Here is a 16,939-nt window from a genome sequence, read left to right as displayed (position 1 = left end):
TTGTCATTAAGTGTAATCTAAAACATTTTCTCCAAAATTCACCAGGTTTACGACTAACAGAGCAAAATATTGAGATAATGTCATGAACACCCCTGGAAATCAAGGTTAATCAAGAGGTGTTTCTATTTTAAGGGGGGATTCCCAACAGTTACTCAGAACAACTCAATTTGCAGAAGTCCAAAGGCTCAGATGGCCAGGCCATGCATCCCTCTCCTAAAAGAAAAAGCAGTTTTAGTCAGTATCAAGCAATACATGTAGGAGCAGGCAAGCAACATGATGAATACCATGTGATATATAGCAGCAGCAACAAAAAGCAAAGCGATTAAAGAAACTACAGACATGGCCAACCTTCTATCATCAAAATCCGGAACACTGGGAAACCTTTACTAACAGCTATGAAAGAAGCTCACAATGCAATGTGTACCAAAGTTATTTAAGAACCAAAGTTCTTTTCTGATGCCCAGCCATCTCCCTTTGCCTGCCACTATCAGAATGATCAATTGGTTGCAATGTAGTATCTTCCACTTACACTGCTTTTAAGAAAAAAAGTAAGAGATCCAGCAATTACAATGCAAAAACATTTGGGGGTAGTGTGTTTTACTGCACACCCATTTCTGTCTCAAGAGAAACAACTTAATTTGCAAAACTTCAGGGCCCCACGTGGACAACTTGTGCAAGCCACTCCACCCCCCCCCCCACAAAAAAGAAGTCAAGAAAACAAAACAACAGCAGCTCCAGTCAGCATCACGGAATACTGTAAGAGTGGGCTAGCAACATCAGGAATGCCAAGATTTATAGCAGCAACAACAACAAGCAAAATAATTTAAGAAACTATATCCAAAGCCAAATTTCCAGCTTTGAAATGTGGAAGACACTATACTAACCTCACACAATGTGGAACAAATGGGCAAAGTGTGGAACAGTTACTAACAAGAAAGAAGTTTGCATCACAGCATGAATAAAAATGTGTACTTTACATTAAATAAGAAAGTCTTTATGCCCAGTTGCTTCCAACAGCTTGTGAGAACAGTCTCTTATTTGCAATATATAACACTAATTTTACACTCTTCCCCCATCTTTCAGCATTCAGTCACTTAAATTGTTATGCTTTAGTGCTTTAGGTTATAATTTGTATTCATTCCATCCATCTGACACCATTATATACAATTTATTTACATGCCATTATGTTCTTTACCAGTTTTGCCTAATTTTTAGTATTTTCCTCATAAAAGTTTTTTTTGTAACATATAATTAAAAGTAGAAGGTGAATATTAATAATGACAGACATTTGAGACTTAATGGCCTCCAGTCTCTAGACCAGAAAATATAATACAAAAAAAATGTTATTTATTTATTTATTTTTAACAACAAACAACATTCAGAATAGATGGCAAGAAATGAATACTATGACAAGGACTTGGTCAATAATGTCTTTATTCTCTCTGAAGGAAAAAGATTATACTGCTATAATTAAATTACAGTTATTACCTGCCACTTAGCAAGCTTTCTTGAATAAACTTCCAAAACCAGCAAGTTCTGCTAATCAGTATTCTTCTTTTTCTTCCTTTTTTTAAGTCACTCCAGGTACTCCAAAAAAAGTTATCCTCATCTGTCACCAGTGTACCACTTTCAACAATAACTGAAAAAAAAGTTGTTTATTTTTATAGGCTGGTTTAGCCTTCTTAAACTGTGTAAATGAAATGCACTCTGGGAAATGTAGTCTGTTCCCTCCCATGCTTATAAAGCTACTATAAAGGGATTGTTGAGAAAAGGACTACAATTTCCACAATGCATTGCTGTTGTCTTAGGAGTAGCTTACATCTGTCTCTGATTTTAAGGGACTGTGAACAGTAAAATATTTAAAATAATGAAAAAAAAATTGCTGAGTGAGAACACTCATCCGTCTACCAACTTACAGTATTTGAATAAACTGCTTGAAATTCAACAAAGCATTGTTATTCCTCCCACAGGGAGGGCATCAGAGAAAATCTTCTATATTTGCTAACTAAAGTGATTTTATCCAGACTAATCCTTTGTACTGAGTTTCTTGTCTATTACAGGGTAGACAGGGATTTCTACCTACAGGGTCAGTTAATCTCCAACCTGGCAAAACCCTGATCTGTCCTGTAAATATATTTTTTTATTTACTACATAATGGAAGCCTGGCTGACTCCAAAAGCAGATAAATGCACCAGTATTTTTTTAACCAACAAGTTATTGGGAATAACCAATGCAGCAAAATACTGCGGACATTTGAGTATGGGTGGGTTACTTCATTCAGAGTTTAAAACTGCATATACTAATTGGATGGGGGGAAACGGGATATTGCTGAAGGATGGGCATTTTGTTGGAAAGAACCCCACTCTTCTTTTGACTTATTTATTTGTATTTCTTTTTTCAGAAGTGCTTTGAGTTCACTTTCTTTAGTTTACTATTCTTTAGTGAGGTAGTGCAACATGTCCGGCATTCAACTGACTTTGCAGATAGTCTCAAAAGAAAAAGTCGTTCATTTCTTCTGACTGCTGTGAATAAGTTTACTGCAACTGCCAACCAATGCATGGCATAACATGAGCAAAGCATCTTAGCTAAGTTACAGATCATTTTAATTATGCCAGAAATATTATGTTATGACCCATCCTTCAGAAATACTTACCATATTTAAGGATATTACAACTTAACTATAGAAAAAAGGCAGTGTGTTCATCAAACAACATTTGAAAGCATAATTCTGAAAGAAATCAACAGAACTGAGGATCGGCCAGCCATTGCAAAAAGAATGCCTTCATTTATGGTTGTTCCAGCTCTGTTATCAGCATGGCTGAGAATTTAAAAGTATTTTTGTGGGAGAGGTTTTAAATAATTTTTTTCTACTTCCAGGCCAGCTAGCTGCAGGGACCACAGGTGGGGCACACAATTCATGATTGAGGTAAGACCAGACATTGAAGTTATTTTTGTGTGTGTGTGTGTGTGTGTGTGTGTGTGTGTGTGTGTGTGTGTGTGTGTGTGTGTGTGTGTGTATTCCAGTGACCAGGGCACTCAGGGGGACGTAGTTGTACAGAGGGGGGGGGTGGTTGGGATGGGCACATGCCCCTACTAGTACTGACAATGAATGCAAATAATGTCCTTATTGCATGTATGCCAGTGAGGAGTGTAACAACGCTCTTGGCTGCCTATATGACTGCCCCAGCTTCTGTTTGTCATGTTAGGAACTTCCCAGTAGAGAGGAATCAATGGACTCAAGACCATTAAGAAGATGCTTGATGGTTAGCAAACACTGAGGCAAAAATGATGTGAAAAAGGACATATAATTTCAAAGTAAATGATTAAGTCATTAAAAAACACACCATCATTAAAGATCTATGGATAGTGATAGAGAATAATTTAAACTTTGACTGATGTATATCTTTCAAAGTCAGAAAAAGATACTCACTTGCACATTTAATTCTGAAGGGCAGCCTGGCCAGAGTGATGAGATCACTGTATCATTTTATTATGCCATTTATTTGCCTCATTATCAACTGTGGTATTGTGTTTTACAGCCTTTTCTTTTGAAGACACCTGAAACAGATTGGAAAGATACATCATTTCTTTATTAGAAAAATCATAGTATTCAGAAAGGCTTTAAATATTGTCCCTATATTTTGTGTCTTAGTGGTTTCTTAAATATAATTTTTTTCTGGGCAATAAGAAGGTGTCTGGTCTGATTTTATTTAAAAAAAATATGCTTGGAATGGACAACTGTGGTAGTTGCCACTTGATTAGGGTAATGTTATACTACAAGTAAGAATGGCCAACTTCCAAAGCTTCAAGGCACCTTCCACATGCCCAAACTATCAAGTAGCTCGACTTGAGCTGACTAAAAGACAAGTTTGGGCACAAAGCCTTTCAAAGCTTTCCTGCTAGCAGAGAGTGGGATGCTGAGACCTGAAAGAACAAAGCCAGGAATAACAAAAAACAAATGTCCACACCCTAACGTAGAAAACACACAAAAAAACAAGGGGGATGGAGGGAAGGAGTGATTACTGCAGCAGTCATCATTCGAACATCTACTGTTATGGTAAGTTCAGCTTACACAACTGCAGTAGCCTTAGCTGTGTAGGTACATTACCATAGCTAACTGTATTTGAGATGTGAAAGGAGAAGGGTCCAGGGGCCTCTGCACAGTTGTCCTATCAAAGCATGAACTAGACCTGGAGAAGGAATCCAACTTATAGTGCTTTGTAAAAGTATGTACAGAGAACCAAGTAGCAGCTTCTAGAATACTTCTAGAATCAAACCCTTTCCAAAAAGCCATAGAAGAAGTCTTTGTAGAGTGGGCCTTGACCCTGCCTGGAATAGTTTTGTTTTGGTGAGTATAATAAAAGGTAATAAACCTAGACAACTATTTGGATATAGTCTGTTTTGACACCAGTTGTCTCCTCTTCTTATCTTCACAAGAAAAGAACAATTGATCTGATGATCTGAAAGATTTAGTTCTGTCAAGATAACACACGAGTTGTCTTTGGACAGCCAAGGTATGGAGTATCCTTTTTCCCTCATTTATTTCAGGAAAGAAAATGGGGAGATAGATAGTTTGACTTAAAGTAAACTCAAATATGACTTTAGGCATAAAAGAAGGATTAGTACTCAAAGAAACACTGCACTTGTGGGAAGTGACATAGGGCTGACTCACCACAAGAGCTTGCATTTCAGAGGCTCTTCTTGCAGAGGTCAGTAAAACTGTTTTCCATGTCAAGGACCTCATGTCAGCCAGATCAGCTGGTTCAAATGAAGCAAATGTTTCTGTATAACAAAATTAAGATACCATAGAGGGACCACCGGTTAACTTGGAGGCCGCATGTACAAAACTACTTTAAAGAACATTTTTACACATGACAACCTTGACTGAGGTTTTTCCATTGGCAGATATGCTGAAATGGCTGATAAATGAACTTTGATAGAGGAATAAGAAAGGTCACAAGATAGTAGTTCATACAAATATTGTAAAACCAGAGATCAACCAGCCCTGAATGGGTGATGGTTATGTTGTTGGTACCAAACAGAAAACCTTTTCCATTTGCTAATCTAGAACTTTCTAGAAGCAGGCTTTGTTAGTACCTGCTGCACGTACTCAGAAATCAGATGCCTAAAAGACCCTGTCATCCAGGAAGTCAAGTGAAGATGATTGATGTCAGGGTGTATCTAACTCCCCTGTTCTTGTGTGAGATTCTGTGAGAAGCATGGGGTAGTTGCCACTGGTCTTTTCCAAAAGAAGAACCACAGTTGTCTCAGCAAGAAGGGAATCACCACAATGATCTTGGGCGATATCTTCAGAAGTAACCTGTATATTAGTGGAAAGGGTGGAAAGGCATACAGAAACATTCCTGTCCAAAGAAAAGAAAATGCATCTGTCTTCCAGGACAACTTGCACTGAGTACACTAAACCAAAATAAAATGAAAAAAAAAAAAAGCAATGCACCCAGCAGCAGTTGTTTACGATTTAATCCAACAATAATCAATCCAGTACCTCAACCATTCGCCGTCAAAATTTCATTTAACTTGAAAAAATGAACCCCCGCTAATTTATCCAATATTTAGCACCAATTAACCTCCTTAAAGTGCACAGTGAAAAAAACGTAAAGTGCACAGTGAAAAAACGTAGGAATGATGCATTTTTTTATACAAGAAATAAGAGCATAACTCTTTCATCAGATTAGTGTGTGTGTGTGTGTGTGTGTGTGTGTGTGTGTGTGTGTGTATGTGTGTGTGTATATATATATATATATATATATATATATATAGGTTTATTATCACAAGTGAGAAATACACTTGGTCGAGTCATCATGTCGTCAAAAACTAATGGCAAAAATGAAAACATTTTTCAGTCCCAATCTTGAACCTCGATATTCAAGCTTCGGTACGGTAGGTTGCAATTTTCCACCTGTTTGAAAGTATACTTTTGATGATACGTTACTTGACCGAGAGCATTTCCAAATTATGATAGCATAATTAGATTGCATCTGTCCTTGGTGTCCCATACCCCCTCCACTTTTATCTCTCTGGAAACTGCTACCCAAGCAAGGTCTGAAGCATCTGTGGTAAATGACTTCTTTGGGGCAGGGAGGGAGAAGGAGAGACCTTGATTTAAGGATATCTGTTGTCTCCACCAAGTGATATGTCTTCTGACAAACCCCAGTACTGAGATTTGAAAAAGAAAAATGATACTGATGCTGGGACTTAAGAGATTTCAGATACGACTGTATCTTTCTCATGTGGAATCTTGCCAAGGGTATAATGTGAATCATAGATGCCATGAGACCCCAAATCATGATATATTCCTTTGCAGTGACTGAAGTCTGAGTGGAAAATGTTAGAAATAGATCTAAATAAACATCTGTTGTTCCTATGAAGAAATGTTCTTTGAACGGAGGTGTCTAGTTAACATCCCATGAATACTGTGTGAGGGAGTCAAGAAAGACTTATGAATGCTCTCTTGGAATCCCAGGTTTTACAAGAGATCTCTTTCCCAAAAGAGAGATTCCTGGCACTTTATCTGCAAAGATGCACAAGTCATCTAAATATGGCAAACTGTGGATACCCTGTAGCCTACAATGAACTGTAACTGGAGCTAGACATTTTTTGAACACTCTTGGTGCAGTGGATCATCCAAAGTGTAAGCCAGAGAACTGATAATATGATCCAGACACACAAAACCCTTAAGAAACACCTGTAGTCTGGATGAATAGGAATGTGATGAAAAGCATCTTTTAAGTCCAGTGTTACCTGAAAACTTGAAAGCGGAAAGAGAAGCAATGCATTGTGAAATGACATCATTGTGAATTTGGGTAATATCACAAGTAGGTTTAGGAAAGAAAGATCCAGAACTGGTCTCCAAGCATTTTCTTTCTTTGGGACTAAGAACATTCTTGAATGAATCCCCTTCACCATCTGGGAAGGAAGAAATGGATGTTCTTCGTTCCCCATTGCTGCAGTCCTTACTATTGGGTATAGTCCGCATCCAGTCGGCCCGAATACCAGAGTATAAGGCTGACGTCGGTCAGGGCGCATTAGACTGACGTCAGTACGTCAGGGTACTAATGCGCATGACCGACGTCATATCCTCAGTCTTTTTTGCCGCGTGGTCCGATGCAGAAGCAGTTTTGCGAGTGCAGGTTGGCGTTCTGAAATCTTTCCGAAACCGGAGTTTCAGACCGAAACAGAGTTGGCTAAGTACCCCGTTGGGGAACATTTCTGTTTTTTCTTGCCTCAGTATTTTACCGGATGTCAGAAAAAGTGAATAACTGTATTTCTTGTGGGAAACAGATACCTCATAGGGATTACCATACCTTGTGTATACCTTGTTTAGGGCCTGAGCACGACGTTGTTGGTTGCCGCTCTTGTGCTAGGTTTAACAAACGCACTATTAAGAGGAGGTTAGACTGTGCCAGGTTAGTGTTTGGGAAGCATTGCAATTATAAAATGCCGTCGGATGCTCCGACGCCCGCTTCGTCCAAGAAGCGCAAGGACAAAACAGCAAAGCCTAGGGTTGATGAACCGGCAGTCCCGGACGTCGGTTCTTTAGAAGGCTCAGTGGAGCCAGAGGTTTTGCCAGGAGTTTCCATGGAGTCCCAGGCAGAAACTTTACTGTTGCAGGATGTGCCTTCTCAGGAGGTAGGCCAGGCTGAGGGGGCTTCTCAGGTGACTGTTCTTCCCTCTCTTCCCAAGGTAGTTAGAGCCTCTACTTCTGTTGCCAACACTTCTTTGAGAGGTAGGCCTAGTTCAGCTTCAGTGGGGGCTTCTCCTAGCATTTCGGGTTCTGTACCTAAGAAACATATGCTTAAAATGGCAGAAGATTTGATTACTATGATTAGAGGTTCTATGCCCCCGCCTGATAAGAGGCCTAGGGTGGAACCGGAGTTTGATAGTTTTGAACAGTGTTCAGAGGCTTCAGGGTCTTCTGCGGAAGACTTACAGGAGTATCCTACTTATTCTGATTCTGATGTGGATGATTCCACTCCTACAGCTACTCCTCCTGAGGATTTCTCATTTTCAGAGACTCTGCATTCCATGAGGGAGCACTTTAAATGGGAAGGCCAGGATTACTCTGATTCCAGGAAAAGGCTTAGGGAATTCTTGTTTTTACCCCAGCATAGGCCCTTAGCTATTCCTGCTGTGTTGAATGTGGTGGAAGATGTTTTTGCAGAGGCTTCCCTGAACCCTGACTCTTTGCCTCCTGCTCCTGTTAAGCCTGATAGGTATTATAGGGTGCCCGAAGCTCATAAGTATTTGTTTAAGAGTCCTAGGGCGGACCCAGAAACTATTTCTCAAGGGCCTAAAGGTGTTAAAGCTTCTGTGGTTAAAACTCCTGTTCCCACTGATAAAGAAGCAAGGGCTTTGGATAGGTGGGGAAAGAAAGTGTATACTTCTTCCACTCTAGCCATGAGAGCATTGAATTGTCAGTTTCACATGCTAAAATATCAGAATTACCTCCTTTCACAATTGAAATCTAAGGTGGATGCTTTGGCAGGAGGTATTGAGTGTAAAGAGCTGCTGGATTTGGTTCATGTGTCTGAACAAGTGGGTAAGCATTCTTTGCAATGTGGTTTTGATGCTGTACAGGCCTCCTCGAGGGTGGCTGCTACTAGTTCTGTTCTTCGCAGGCATGCCTGGTTGAAGGATCAGAATTTAGCTGAGCATGTTAAGACAAGGATTTTGGATGCTCCTTTACAGTCTGATGTGTTGTTTGGTTCGCCTGTGGAAGCAGTTTTAAAGAAAATGGAGGACAAAGCTAAGTCTATGCAAACTGTTAAAGATTTTTTGCAGGTGCAACCACCGAAGTTTAGTAGAAATTGGCCTGCTAAGGGGTGGACATATCCTGCTTATGATTCCCAGTCTAGGGGTAGGTCTAGACGTGGTAGGGGCAGGGCTCAAGGTTCTTTCAGGCCTAGAACAGGGAGTTCACCTGCTCAGACTTCTGGTGAGGGCAGGGGTCAGTCCTTTCGTAAACAGACCCAATGACCTGTCTTTTCAGCTGCCAGTAGATTTTCGTCTGGCAGCCCCTTTGGGAGGAAGACTGTCTCTTTTCAAAGGAAATTGGGATTTAATTACTCAGGACAAATGGGTGTTGGATATCATTCACCACGGTTACAGATTTTATTTCCACACAATGCCCCCTTTCAAGGGCATGCCAGACGTTCCTCCTCCACAAAGAAAAGAGGCTCACAAGCAAGTTTCTCAGTTACTCCAGATGGGGGCCATTCAGCCAGTCCCTGTATCAGAAAGGGGCCTAGGATTTTATTCTCGCCTGTTCCTAGTACCAAAGAAGGGGAACACGTGGAGACCAATTTTGGATTTATCTCTCCTCAACACTTTTCTGGACATTCCCAAGTTCAGGATGTTGACGTTACAACAGCTTTTACCTCTGCTGGGCAAAGATCACTGGATGGTAACTTTAGATCTCATGGCAGCTTACCTTCATGTGCCTATAAGACTAAGTTGCAGGAAGTATCTGCGGTTTCGAGCTGGAAATTCTCATTATCAGTTCTCTGCATTGCCCTTTGGCTTATCTACTGCGCCCAGAGTATTCACAAAGGTTCTGGCTCCAGTGATAGCTTACTTCAGGCTTCAAGGAATTCAAATCTATCCTTACTTGGACGACTGCCTGATTCTGGCTCAAGAAAAGGAAGACCTTCTACAGCATCTGGAACATGTCATAGCAGTGCTAAGATGCCTAGGGTATTCTGTGAACGAAATAAAGTCCAGTCTAGTACCCTCTCAAGACATGTGCTTTCTGGGTGTGAGACTGAATACAGCAGCCCAGATGGCCTTTTTAACCCCGGACAAACAAAAGAGTCTATCACTTTACTTCCATCAACTATCTCATCAGTCCGTGCTGACTGCAAGGACAGTCCTTCAAGCATTAGGGTTCATGGCATCTTGTATTCTGGTGCTTCCCAATGCCAAACTGCATATGAGGAAGCTACAATGGTATCTCACAAATGTATGGACGCAGCACTGCCAGGATTTGGACACTGTCATTCAAATAATACCTTGCCTTCAAAGAGAATTTTTGTGGTGGGCTCAGGAATGTCACCTAAACAAGGGACTCTCTGTGACCCAGCCAGAGGCGAGTCAGATTTTAACGACAGATGCCTCGGACATTGCTTGGGGAGCTCATCTAAATGGAAAGTGGATACAAGACAAGTGGCCTGCCAGACTACAGCATCTACATATCAACATGAAGGAGATGTTAGCAGTCCAGTTTGCATTAATGGCTTTCAAGGAGTTACTTCTTCCGGGGCAGGTGTTGATTCTAACAGACAACACAACTGTCATGTGGTACATCAACAAGCAAGGGGGTACTCATTCTTATCCTCTATGCAGGCAAGCAATGATTTTATGGGAGACTGCGCTAAGCTTGCACCTAACTCTTCAGGCAAGGTTTCTGCCAGGAGCACAGAACTCCTTAGCAGATGTGTTAAGCAGACAAATCATGGATCCCCACGAGTGGAAACTGGATCTTCATGTATTTCAAAAATTGACAGTGTCATGGGGAACTCCAGACATAGATCTGTTCGCTTCTCCACTAAACCACCAGCTGCCACAGTATTGCACAAAGGGGTTTCATCACTCAGCTTGGAAAGTGGATGCTCTGTCATTCAGTTGGAAAAACCTTCATGTGTATGCCTTTCCTCCTCTGCCTCTTCTTCCAAAGGTACTATTAAAGGCCAGACAAGACAGGCCACGGATGATTTTGATAGCTCCAGATTGGCCTCGGCAACACTGGTACCCACTACTACGGAGTCTGGTAAGGAAGCCTCCATGGCCTTTACCTCTGATTCCTCATCTGTTATCTCAGAAGGATGGTCATCTACTCAATGTCAAGCTTCACTCTCTTCATCTAACAGCCTGGCATATTCTGTGTTGAAACACAGCAGGTCTCAACTTCCTCAGCAAGTTTTAAATGTGATTATGGAAGCTAGAAGACCTAGTACAAGGAAAGTGTACGCAGATAAATGGAAGAGATTTTTATTTTGGAGTACAGCAAAGAATTTGCAGGTTTCTGAGCCTAATTTGAGTGTGGCTCTTCAATACCTTACTGAGTTATTGGACAAAGGTTTGTCCTTCTCTTCCATTAAAATTCATGCTGCAGCAATTTCAGCTCACTATGATTGTGACCCACCATTGTTTTCGCATCCTTTGTTCAAGCAGTTTCTTAGAGGGGCAAAGAATATAAGACCCCCACGTAGAGCTCCTACTCCTGCTTGGGATCTCAATTTTGTGTTGGAAAAACTTACTCTACAACCTTTTGAGCCTGCGGCTACTGCTGAATTGAAATACTTGTCATGGAAGACTGCTTTTCTGTTGGCTATTACTTCTGCAAGAAGGGTGTCTGAGTTGCAGGCCCTTATGGCAGTAGAGCCATTTTGATTTTCCATAAGGATAGGGTATCATTACGTACTAATCCTTCCTTTATGCCTAAGGTGGTTTCTAGTGTGGCTTTAAACCAAACTATTCATTTGCCTACTTTTATGCAGACCCCCAAAATAAAGGGGAAAAGATTTTGCACACTTTAGATGTACACAGGCAATTGCGTTATTATTTAAGCAGGACTAAGGATTTTCGGCAGTCTCAGCAGTTGTTTGTTTCTTTTGCTTTGAGTTCACAGGGCAAGCCTGTGTCAAAACAAACTATTTCTAGGTGGATTGGCTTTTGCATTGCATTTTGTTATTCCCATCATGGCAAGGAGATTCCAGCTGGGATTAGGCCTCATTCCACTAGGGCTACTGCCACTTCAACAGCATTTCTAAGGGGGGTGGCAACTAAGGATATTTTGGAAGCAGCTACTTGGAGTTCAGTGCATACTTTCTCTAAGCATTATCACCTTCCCATCTACTCTAAGTCTAGGGCTGGTTTTGCCACAGCTGTTTTGCAAGGCATGTTGTCAGCTCCTGCTTCTTTATGATTTGCCAGCCTCCCTTACCTCTGCTTTGGGATTCTACCCAATAGTAAGGACTGCAGCAATGGGGAACGAAGAACATAGTACAGTTTTGTACCTACCATAAATGTAGATGTTCGAGGAACCCATTGCTGCAGTCCAATTTACCCTCCCTCCTTCCCCTCTGTGTTTAGGGGTGGTTGTGTAGGTGAGGTTACATGCTTGTATTTTTGTTTATATTGTACATATTTTTGGTGCAGGTATTTTGGGCCTTGTCTTTTTAGGGTCTTCTGACATCTGGGGCAAGAAAAGACTGAGGATATGACGTCGGTCATGCGCATTAGTACCCTGACGTACTGACGTCAGTCTAATGCGCCCTGACCGACGTCAGCCTTATACTCTGGTATTCGGGCCGACTGGATGCGGACTATACCCAATAGTAAGGACTGCAGCAATGGGTTCCTCGAACATCTACATTTATGGTAGGTACAAAACTGTACTTTCTATCACTTCTTGGGATAGAATGTGATGAAGTACAGGTGGAAACAAAACAATCGGATCTGCAGGTTGAGGAATGACCGCCAGAATTTCCTACCATTGCTTATGTAACTCTGATGAATGACTTTCAGAACCCAGTTTTCCTGAGGTCTGTTGAATAGTCATTCAGATTTGGAGTGTCTTTGATTTGTGGAGGTTTGGGACTTCTTTTTGGAATCTCCTTGCCACTTTTTAAATGACTTTTATCTGAATTCTGTTGAGACTGTTTATTCTGTGTTTTTTTTTTTAATGAAACCAGGTGAGGAGAAATAAAATCCATTGGACTATTTGGAAAAGGACGGCTAAAATATCTTAGAGATTTTTTTAGATCAGCTAACCCCTTTCATCACATGTTTTTTGAGCAGCCAAAAAAACCTCCTTAAAAGCATACAAGTGGCCATAGCCTTGGAAGAAGGACGGACTTGGGAGTGAGAATCTGTTCTGTGGTCAAGCTGAAAATGGTGCCTCTACCCAGGGGAAAACAAGCAACAATGCCAGTAAAACTACCAGTCAACAAAAATTACATTTTTATAGAAAAACACAGTAAAAAGCACTTTCAAACACTATGGCAGCCCCACAACCTTAAAATGAACATAGATTCTTTACAGAAAATAGTTCATCAGTTAGATAACACTACTTTTAAACTGACAGAAATAACAAGTTCTCTGTTTAAAAGAACATTACAGTCTCAAGACAGTCCATTAAGACACATTGCTCCTAGCTTTAAAATAACTTTCCTAAAGAGGAAAGTAATAAAACATCAGTAAAAAATAAGAAAATAAAAGGTTATTTCCCCCAAAGGGAACTTATCTGCCCAGCTAAGGAAATCACAAGCATTTATCCTCAAAAGTCACAGAGGAGCATACCCTTCAGCAGCAGTAAAGCTCTGAAGGGGTTCACACCCAAACTTGCTTTTTTGTCAGCTCAGCTTGAGCTGCTTAACAGTTTGGACATGTGGAATGTGCCCTGAAGATTTGTAAGTTGGCTGGCTGATATATCCTTGGCAGGATATAACCCAATTAACTAAGGCTACTGCAGCAATGATCAGTACGAAGAACATCACCTTCTGCGGTTATGGAATAAATGGTTTACTGTTCGATATCCGAACAGCAGGCGATCAAGCATGGGGTAGTCGAAATTCAGTTTTCCAGGAGGCATAATCCCAAACCAGGAACATCGAATACACTACAGTGAATGGGTAGTGTGCTTCGATTGTCTGAGTTCAGCATTCTGAGCGGAGATCGCAGTGCAGTGAGGAACAGGGAATTAACCCATTTCCTCACTGTAGTGTGATCTCGGAGTTGGTATATATAATTTGCAGGGGGTGTGGGGGGTGCAGGGGGCCTGCAAAATGATGAAGTACAGGTACCGTTCACCATAGAGTGTAATGGTATGCTAGGGTGCATACCATGGGTGACTGATGTCACCTTCTGCTATGTCGAATACATTGAACTACAGGTGTCAATGTATTCAGTTACAATTTGGCTGCTGTAGCACTGATCCGTATTCAGCATTTCAGGTCGACATTTTGATCAGTCAACTGATGCATTTTCGGACATACGATAGTAAACCGAATAAACTTCTGTTTACAAAAAGACATTATCAGTGTTTTACTTTCTTCAAAAATAATAATGATATGCACTTCAGAAGTAAAAAAATATCCAGTATGGGGGTTACAGCAGTTAATGTTCTTGAAAACTAATGGGATGTATGCTTGAGTATTGATCTGTGAAATAGCTTACTTATATTTTTGCGATAAAAACATAATAGATTAGTAGCTATCACATATATCTGCTGAGTATTGATTTGTTATGCTCTTAGGTAAATACTGTTTTGTAATGCATATACATTCACTTTATGTTGCTTGCTACATTGTCTGACCATTAGTATGTTCCTTTAGTTGTAATTTTGTAATTATTGCCTTGTAAAAATCCACTTGCAGTTGTTTGAAAAACTGTAAGGTATACTTATTGAAGCTATCTATTTTGTGTTTCAGTTGTGCTGTATAAGTTGTTTTTTTAATATGAGACTATAAAAGTACTTTTTTATGTTCAGCTATATTTATTTATTTTTATTTTTATTTATTTATGTATTTAACATTTGTTGACCGGGAATGTCCGACTAGGTTCCACAGAGCCTGTTTTCAGCGGAGGCCCAGGGAGAAATGCTCCAGATTTAACTATTTAACACTTTTTAAATACTCTGTTCTTATATCTATCTTATCTCCTATTTTGATCACCTTAAGGCTTTGGTCTTCCCTGGTGCCACGCAATGTCATTTCCAATATTTTCACTGATTTCAGCTGTCTATTAAGCATAAATGACTGCTGCAGATATGAATGTGTCTCATCTGTGATTGCATTGTATTTACCTAACTGTACTGTCATATGAAGACAAGGTTCTCCCGTTCGATTCTCAGCTGGAGTGCCTTCTGTGTGGAGTTTGCATGTCCTCCCCGCGGTTGGGTGGGTGTTCGAAAGACATGCGTAAATGGGCGTGCCTTGGTTGAACGTCGAGCTGTCACCTCAGCGTTCGTGAAAATCTACTGCCAATCATTAGCAGACCGGAGTTCTGCTGTGGTGACCCCTAACCGGGAAAAGCCGAAAGACAACAACAACTGTCATATGAAGACATTAATCAGCACAGAAAGTCAGAGCTGTTGTTCATTGTTTATTTTACTTATGGTATGTGCTGCTCATCTACTGTGTGTGTGTGTGTGTGTGTGTGTGTGTGTGTGTGTGTGTGTGTATGTGTGTGTGTAAGAAACCATTCCAAACATGTATATTCCTTAAAGAGGATGCTTTAGTACTTGATGTACACTTAAGAAGGGATTTGTTAAGTAAAGAAATACAAGTGTCTCAGAATGCTTATAACACCACAAAGCTGAAGATGTTTAGACATGAAGATAGAAACATTTTATTGCTTTGACACTGCTAAAATATATTTAAAAAGTCATAATTTCATAAAAGTAGTGCAGATTACTAATTGTTGGTTGAGTCTCATTTGTTCAAATCACATTTGGTCAACTCCTTTGTGACATGATTTTTGTGTGTGTGTCTGTGTGTGTGTGTGAAGTAGGGTGGTGTGGGATCATACAACCCCCCCCCCCCCCCAGAGATAGGTTCAAATAATTATCATTTGCTTGGGAGATGACTGCATATGAGTCAACCTCACCCTTTGCATGAAATGTGAAACTGAGGTCCCATTTGCTTGAGTTGGTGATAGCTCAGGTGGATGTAAAAGATCCCACAACACCTATTAAAAAGAGTATGGGAAGTTCCCTGATGCACTGGCCAGATTTTCCCAAGTAACATGAATACCTGTAACCTGATCAACAAAAGTTAAAAAAAGAAAAAAGCAAAAAACTGATATGAAGCCAAGCAGTGCTTATTGTACATCATATTTGTTTAGTTTTTAGAGTCTAGCGCTCTAGTCCCCACTGTTGCTTTTCATTATGCTGTGTACCAGAAGTGTAGCTGGGGTGGGGAGAACGGGCAGCTGCCATGGATACAAAGTGTTTTGGGTTGTTTTCTGCAGATGTCAGCTGATCAGAGTGCAGTGCCCACATTCTAATACCACTTCTGCAGTCAGGACTGAAGTACTTGCATCAGCACTTTTTGTGTGTGTGTGTTATAAGTTGTAGATAGCATAAACAAAGGTGACAACTCATTTGCTATTGTTTTTTAAAAGACCCTTTTATATGCTCCTGACTGAGACACAGAGATGACCCGGTGCACTCCTTCTTAGGAAACAAGTTAGGAGCATTAGATCACAGAAGAATTACCTTGTTTTTCAATTTTGCTTGTCACATAGACATGAGCACATATACAATCTGGCTGTCCTCCATATCAGAGAAATGAGAAGAGACAGATCAAACTTTTTTTTTGAGGGGTGCTAGACTGGGGAGCAGTACCAGATGCTAGGTGAGCTGGCTATGTTTTCCATCTCTAAATTAATTCATCTGGATCAGGTTAAAGTCATTGTACCTGCAGCACCAGAATGTCCTGCCTAACCCTCCATCTCCACACAGCCGTCTTCACTGTTAAATAAATATACGATCCATTAATAGCATATAGGTATTGGTTTACCAGCTGGAGTCTGTAGTTGTCTTTTTCCCAGTAATGTGAGAATCTTGCTCACAAAAATGACCACTATCTTATGTGACAAAAGTTCAGGAAGGTATCATATGTTTTCCAGCAACATATCCTTAGCTCACATTTTTCACCATGCATATGTCCTAGAATTCCGATTGCTGATGGAGGTTGACTGGCCCGTTTCCTAATGTTGGGATAAGTTGGACAACCTACTTAACCAGTAAGCATCGCTACTTCTGGGATGCCTGACTGGTCTCATCATTCTATACCCAATGTTTATTAACTGCTACAGTGCTCACACTGTACGTTCTGTAAATCTTTTTCACATGGACTAAACCATGTCATATTGAGGGTACTAGTAAATGTAATGTGTACCTTTTAACTGCTTAAAT

At 40.5% G+C, this 16,939-nt stretch overlaps 1 protein-coding gene across 2 annotated transcripts in view; it reads left to right on the top strand.

The window, feature by feature from the left end:
• The window catches only part of DOCK4 (dedicator of cytokinesis 4), a 3,006,016-nt gene that overhangs the window by 2,885,008 nt on the left and 104,069 nt on the right, over positions 1-16,939 (top strand). The gene's annotated exons all lie outside the window — the stretch shown is intronic.

This window comes from Protopterus annectens, chromosome 11.part0 (assembly GCF_019279795.1).
Source record: "Protopterus annectens isolate FY-2018-M chromosome 11.part0, PAN1.0, whole genome shotgun sequence".
Taxonomy (NCBI): domain Eukaryota; kingdom Metazoa; phylum Chordata; order Ceratodontiformes; family Protopteridae; genus Protopterus; species Protopterus annectens.
The sequence above is the reverse complement of the archived record's forward strand: the minus strand, read 5'-3'. Positions and strand labels throughout refer to the sequence as shown.